Source organism: Solanum pennellii, chromosome 5, assembly GCF_001406875.1.
Source record: "Solanum pennellii chromosome 5, SPENNV200".
NCBI classification, from domain to species: domain Eukaryota; kingdom Viridiplantae; phylum Streptophyta; class Magnoliopsida; order Solanales; family Solanaceae; genus Solanum; species Solanum pennellii.
This window is the reverse complement of record NC_028641.1, coordinates 71,478,821-71,486,726: the sequence shown is the minus strand read 5'-3', so window position 1 is coordinate 71,486,726 and position 7,906 is coordinate 71,478,821.

Genomic DNA, 7,906 nt, shown 5'->3' with positions numbered 1-7,906 from the left:
TATATATATATATATATATATATATGCACACACACACACACACAAACATTTAACTTTTGTGGGATTTTCTCTAACTGACAACCATCACTTAAGAGTTACAACAATGATACAACGATCTACCTCACGCTGCCAGTGCATCCTATACCCGGCCAAAGGTATAAGACCTGAACTGCTTAATGAATCCACTAGTCTAATGTTAAAAGGGTTCATCTTAATTTCTACCCATGGTGACTACATGATTTATGTGGGTTGTGAGTTGTCTGAACTCTCTCCCATATCGGTGCTCAATACTACTCCCAAAATATACTGGCTCTTATGTTTTTAAAACATACTAATTTTGTGATTTGAGATAAGTGCTCAAAATATACTTAGCTCACAGGCTATCTTGAAAATATTAGTTTCTCTACTTGCTTAATTAAAAATCTATAGTTCTTTTCTGAAAACTAGCCCTAAGGCTCCTTGGAAATCTCAGTTTCCATTCCTTTAAACGTGAAAACATTTTAATACTACTTTGAGAATACTTAGTCCCATATACTATTTTGAAGAAAAGACTTCACTTTACTCTGAACTAAATTCAACTTAAGTCTTAAAACGAAGTTAACACATTTGTGAAAGACTCATGAAAATCTGAGATGAACTTCTTCTTATTCTTATCTTTAATACTTACTCAACCTGATCTTTCAGTCTTAAACAAGTTTAAAGTATTTGTATAAAACTTCTTGAAAGAACTCTAAGAACTCTCTAGACTCGACTCTAATTTTTCTTTGAATTTGAAGTTATGGATTCAACGTTGTAAATTGTGTTTCTGGATGATTTAAAAAAGATTAGAAGTTATTTATAGTAGTTAGAATCATAGAAAGTGTTAAAACACCTTAGAAAGGATTAATCGGACTAAACTATGAAAATTGGGTGAAAAACACCGATCCAGGCGTGTTTGGGGCGTGTCGTTCCAGCCTCAATTGACTGAGGCTTAATTCTGGAACACTGGTGGCGCGTCGCGCTAGGCCCCAAGTGATTGAGGCCAATTTCTAGCGCAACGCGCATGGCCTTGCCCAAGTGCGTCTCACAGATTTTTCAACTCGTTTTCATCCTTAAATCCTCCAAACCTCCCTAGTTCTTTCACCAAACGCTTGGAACTATTGGTACCCTTAATACCTATTGGATCAACTAGGAAATCAAACAAAAATAGTCAGCCTACAATTCAATCAACTAGAATTCAATATTTTTCTTCAAGAACTTCTACCTTTAACATGTAAACAACTCATAAATCGCTGAATTGAAACAAATTGTTGTGTGCGTGAACTAACCCAACACAAACGATCTCGCATACCTTAATATGTATCACCCTCGACGATTCCACTCGAAATTCCTTGTCTTTCTTGGCGAATTCTTGACTCATTCTCCCTTCTGTTCTTCTTTTCTCTCTTCTCCAAGCCCTAAGCGTGAATTTGATTTTTCCAAAACTGACTTAAGGCTTATTGTTACCCCTAATAAAACCTTAAAACAGATTAGGAAATAAATAGGTGTAAAGACTAGTTTGCCCTTACTTAAAATCTGAAATTGGACTTTATTCACTTCAACAACCCAACTTCCGATAGACATATCTCCCTTATCCAATATCAAAAATGTCCAAACTCGTCGGCGTTGGAAAGATATCTCCAAGGACTTTCCAACCATATCAATAACTACCTCTAAATCATCACGAGCTAGAAGTTATGGTCTTTTGAAAATGACTAAAACACTCTTCTTAAACTTAGGAAAATTTCCAGATTTTCCCCTTTCTTTCCATAAGTGATTATTTTTAATTTCTTAGCTTATTCCTAGCTATTTAGAGTGACAATATGTTACACAACACTACTTTGTGACAAGATTAATTGTATTTGGGGTTCTAGTATGGATTTAATGACTATGAGCGTTATAAAATTACTATGACAAGATCATGGATGGTGAAAGCATTTCTCACGCATGGTCTATGGAGCTACTCTATGATATTTCTAACTTGGATTGATTGCTTAATTGTACATTTACATGGATGATAATATGAATTTATCTTGGATTGGTTGCTTAATTGTGCCTTTCCATAGATGATGAAAAGAATACAATTAAAGAATATAATGTGGGATGTTTTGCTTAACACCGAGTGAGCTAGCGGCACTTACCCATGTCACCTAAACTATGTGACACCATAGAATGTTGTATAAGATAGACATTATTTATGGATCCACTTTAGCTCAGATTCTCACTTTGACAAGTGAGAACACCCATCTTCGGTGTGGGAAAAATAATAGATTACATGTTATAGCTCACATGGTCTATGTCGGTTAATGATAAATTTCCCGCAAAATGAACTAAGTCATTTACTAATGCTTTATGAAGCTTCATGTATGATTTCACTATGGATTGGCCGTGTTCATGATTTATGAATCTTTTTGAATAATTTTACTATATTTTAATTTGGTCATGCATTTCATCTTCTTGATTGTGTCCCCTTATGATCACATGTCATGTTTTATTTCATTTATCTCATACTTAGTACATCCCATGTAGTAAAGCATACTTGTGCCTACATTATTTCACTAATGTAGTGTCTAACGATTCTTCTCCCTCCATTCATGGCTAGTTGATTGCATACATTATTGATTTGAAGACTTGGTAAGTCCTCGAGGATGATGTCACTTTTATATCTTTATGACATTTTCGTTTTTCAAAATTGTATATTATGTATGAGTTACATATTAATCACTTTCCTTATGATGTAGTATATGGCTTTGACACTCATGTTAGATTTCCACTTTTTTCAAACGCTTCATAGTATAAAACTGTGTTTTGAACTCTTTAAATTTTATTATCTTGTATATGTATGCTAAGTGGTTGGTGTAGGATCTCTTGGGGTTTTATACATCATGTTAAGACAAGGTTGTACTTTGGGTCGTGACTATAGCTCAAGTCTCGTGTACCAATTATTTTAACTAATCCAAAATTTTTAACATAATTCTCAATTGGAGACGTGACTCTTAACCTCAATTCGAGAACCAACTCTCAAGTTTAAGCTTGGATCGAGCTCGGATCTCAATTTGGATATCAAATCACGAGTTAGGATTCAAGGTCGGATCGGGATTGGCTGTCGGGTTTGGAACTCGTATCATTCAAATAGGGTGTCGGGGATAGGTTCTCAGGTCAAAAGACAAGATAAAAACTTTGATCAAAATTTGGGTTGTGTTCAAGTGTTGGGTCCCAGTTTAGGTATTGAATCCAAGTTTGGATCTTAATTCAGGGTTATATATTGGGTCAACAATCAAGGTCAGATCTTAGATTAGGTGTTAGATCTGTGTCTTGGGCAGTTCATCCAGGTCAGGGTCAATTTTTTATTTCGAACTTGTCTTCAAAATCATGTGTTGGGTTGGGTCCTGATTAGGGTATGTGGGTTAGATTTGAATTCCGATGTCGAATCATGAATCAAATATCATGGCCGAGTACCGAATAAAAAACCAGGTCCCTAGTCAAAAGGTCTCGGTCGAGTCCCGATTTGGAATATGGATCTCAGGTTGGGTCCTGATTCGGAAGTTTGGTCGTACGTTGGTTGTGGGTTTCAGTTTTATGGTATGGTAAAATCAAATAAAGTACTTTCAACATTTTCATTTAGAAAAAAACTAAAATATTTTCTCCATATTGAATTCTAAAGTAGATTTCTATTTAATCATGAAAATTAAGGTTAATATGGATCAAAATATATTTTTCCCAACTCATTAATTACCCAACCCATTTTTACCCAAATCAAATAGAATTACTGCCTATTTTATGTTGACCGATTTTCAAACCACTCAAATTTGACTAACCCGTCATTCGCCACCACTACACATGTTGTATTAATGCTTTTCTTGTTTTAATATCCATCATAATTTATTACTCCGTCCGTTTCACAAAGAATGACCTGGTTTGAATTGACACTGCGTTTAAGAATATAAAAAAGACTTTTGAATCTTGTGGTCCTAAATTAAAGTTAGGTCAAATGTACAAAATTGACATTTGATCTGGTGGCCTTAAACATGCCTCGTGAAAATTTAAAATTAAAATGTTACGAAAAAAAGAAAAAGGTCATTTTCTTTAAACAGACTAAAAAAGAAAGGAGGTAATTCTTTTTTATAGGAGGGAGTATTTAGTATTAGACTTATAATGTTATCTTGAATAATTCGATATTTAATTGGGAAGAAAGCCAAATATTATTGCGTACAGAAATGAAATAGGTATAATACTAAAGACAACTGAAACGGTGGAAAAATGAAACACATCATGACAATGCTTCATCATTTCAATCCATGTCGTGACCAACTAATTATGAGTGGTCAACATTAGCTTCAATAGTATAAAACAAGTTAAGGTTGCATCTCTCAAAATTCTTGTAAAACAGTTATAGCTCTACAAAAGTAGCCACCTAGTTTAAGTAAAAACATCAACATAGAAAGGTCAATCATTATTTCTCAATGAAAAGTTCGACAACACAAGATTTGAGGAAAATAGCGATAAGTGAGTAATATTTTTCTCCTAAATGAAAAAAAATGTAGTATTTGAAAATAATTTCTAAAACTTGAATAACCATTTTTGGGAATTAACTTGAGAAAGAAGAGTGAGGGGTAGAAGGGGCAACTGTCAACTGAATCATCTTTATCACTATCCAAAATTACCTCTATTGAAAGGACATAATAACTTAAGAAATCTCTATGTTCTTCTGTAGTAATAAAAAATTTAAAATTTAGAAGAGAACTAATTATTAGTTTAAGGTCTGAACCTCGGACAAAACATTCAAGTTAATGTCTACTTGAACTTAGTCATTCACATTTTCATAACTAAAGAACTATATGAACTTTAATGGACTTCAAAAATTACTATACATAGATTTTATTTCATATTTAGCTAAAATATTAAATAGACTGATATCAAATTTGAGAATTGTTCAAGGGGCCTAACATCTTTTAAAAAAGAAATTATTTGAACACTTACATTACTTGGATTTTAAATAACATATTTCCAAATAACTTTAAAATGATTTCTTAAATTTTGAAATTAAGTAGAGACTCTATTTTCATAATAAATAAGCCAATGTTTTTTGAAAAAAGAATACTATAATAATTGACAGAGTCCCAGGAAAGAGTGAAAGTGTTAAAAGTCTATAGTATAGTGGAGAAAGATGAGAGCTTCTCTACATGGATTATCAACAGAGTGGAGAAGATCTCTCATACTTAACACCTTTCTTTGATATGTTTTGTTATAGCGGACCAATTGCATCTATGCATTTGGGAAGAAAAGTCTCAATTTTGTCAAAGACAAAGGAGTCTTAGAAAGTATTTGTGTTACATCTTGAGAGAGAACCTTTACTTCATTGTTCTTGAGTAACATAAATCCTTTTTAAGCCTCCTTTGCAAGAAACTGAGGCTCGTCTTTCCAAATACATAGATGCAATGGTTCCTTAATAACCAAGCATACCAAAGAAAGGTGTTAAGTATACATGTTTTGCTCCTTTATATTTCGATAATCTAAGTAGAGAAGCTCCCATCTTTTCCTATTTCTCTAGAATTTTCAACACTTTCGTCCATTTCAAGGACCGTGTCGAATATTATAATAAAAAAAATTCATAATTTGACCTATTTATTTAAAAATAAGTCATTTTGATAACCCCTATTTAAGATTAGTACATTAATATATTATGGCTAACTTTAAAATAAAATCACTTTATAGTCATCCTTCTTATGAAGTAATTTGAATGACTAGTTAGTTCTATTTGATTTAACATGAAATATTTACCCGAGTTAAGGTCTTGAAATAAGAGATTAGTCAAATTATTCTCGAATGTGAAATTTAAGCCTTTTAATAACGATAAAAAACAAAGAAAGTTTTCAAATTATTCTTGAATGTGTGTGTGTGTGTGTGTGTATATATATATATACATATATATATATATATATTATACAGTGTTTAGTATCGATATTGGAGGTAATACGCTTCCTAACAAAGACGATTTCGAATTCAAGGAGACTCACACCGGAGACATCTATTAAAGAATGGAGGAGTATTTACAACTCCACTACAACTCCCGTGATGTCAATTTTGATATTTAATAGATCATGTTTCTTCTTCAGCATTCTTTTCTCAATTTTTTTTGTATTCTTTTTCTCTTCTATTATTTTCTTTTTCATCACTTTTTTGATTTATTTTAAATTCCCTTGTTTCTTTTTTTTTTTCTATTTTGTTTTCTATTTTTGGTTGGAGTTCTAATTTTTTTTTAAGAATTTAAATTAAACAGTAGATTCAAATATTTTTTCAAGATTTCTTATTTATTCATTTTAGTCTACATCTGATTGATTTCGCTATATACATAGCAATAGAACCAAATCCGATGGCTAATTCGAATAAATTGGGCTTTTAAAAAAACGAATATTTATTTTTTGCTTCAAGGTGCATATCGGATAGATATTCATCCAATGAACAAAATATATTAAAAAATAATATTAATTTTTCTATGTTATAAATCTATTGTGTTCTGTGGATGATCCATTAGAGTTATCCAACAATTAATTGGATTAATGTATTAGTGTTTCCAATGTGATAAGATTCCAAGGTGATATGAACCTTGATAATAACTATGTATAATTCCAAGGTGACCTTTGACTATGATATCTCAACACTATAAATAGAGATATCATTCACCATTGTATACACTTGAATAAGAAGAAAATTCCCCTTTTTCTATCTACTTCTCTTGTTTTCTTCTCTTTATGATTATATTCTTGTGAGCTTGATTTTATAACACGTTATCAGCACGAATCTCTATCTAATTGAGAGTGAGTTCTTGTTTTTCTTTAGCTCATATTTTGGTTGATCTCGTTATGAAGATCAAAGTATTATATGCATAAAATCAGGTATGTATTTTCTAAAATATTTTATGATTTAGAATAAAATAGTGTTCAGTCACTAACAATTATCAGGAACCGAAGATATATACTACTATTGATTGAATATGACATGCTATACAAAAATTCTTAAATGGAAGAAGGTATAAAATTTGAATAGCATGAGTTTGAATATTATTTTGACTGTTCTGAAAGACTCAAAGAATAAATCATGTTGTACTTTGGTTTATTATACCATTGGTTAAGGGTAAGACGGTGGATTCAAGTTTGATCGCACCAAAAGGGTAAGACATCAGGTTAAAGTCCGGATGCACCATAATGAAAAATATTGAGATTAAGACGATAGATTCAAGTTCTATGGCACCAAAAGGGTAAGACATCAATTAGAGTTTTGATGCACCGTGATTGGGTTCAAGTCCCATAGAATTATGGCGTAACACGCCTTATATGGGTAAGACATTGAGTTTGAGCCAATGCACCATAGCGATGATAAAATGATGACTAAGAAAAATAATATATTTTTGATGAAATGTCTTTAAATTTATCATATTGAATTTGCTCCATTCTTTGAAAAGAATGTGATAGCAACATGTGATAACTCTGAAATCCGCCTGTTGACTTGCTCCATTCAATCATATGAATGTGGTAGCAGTGAATGATTAGTCTGAAAGATGACAAATAATTAATGATATGAATAAGGGCGTGGAGGGACAAAATTATAATAGTCATCATTGTTGTAATGATAAAAGGAAGAACACTATGAGTTCTTCAAATAGTCCTTCAAAATGTGAAGGCAATTTTTATTATCAAAATGATATGAAAGGTCATTAGACTTGTGAATGTTGTCAACCCAATAATTTGACAAATTTATAAATCCTCTATCATGATACAAGAAGATAAAGTGATGGTACACTTGATCTTTCAAAGTGATGTTGAGGTGTGTCATGGAAATATGATGAATTTTAAAGTCATGACAGTGTGCTTATAATGCAAATTTATGA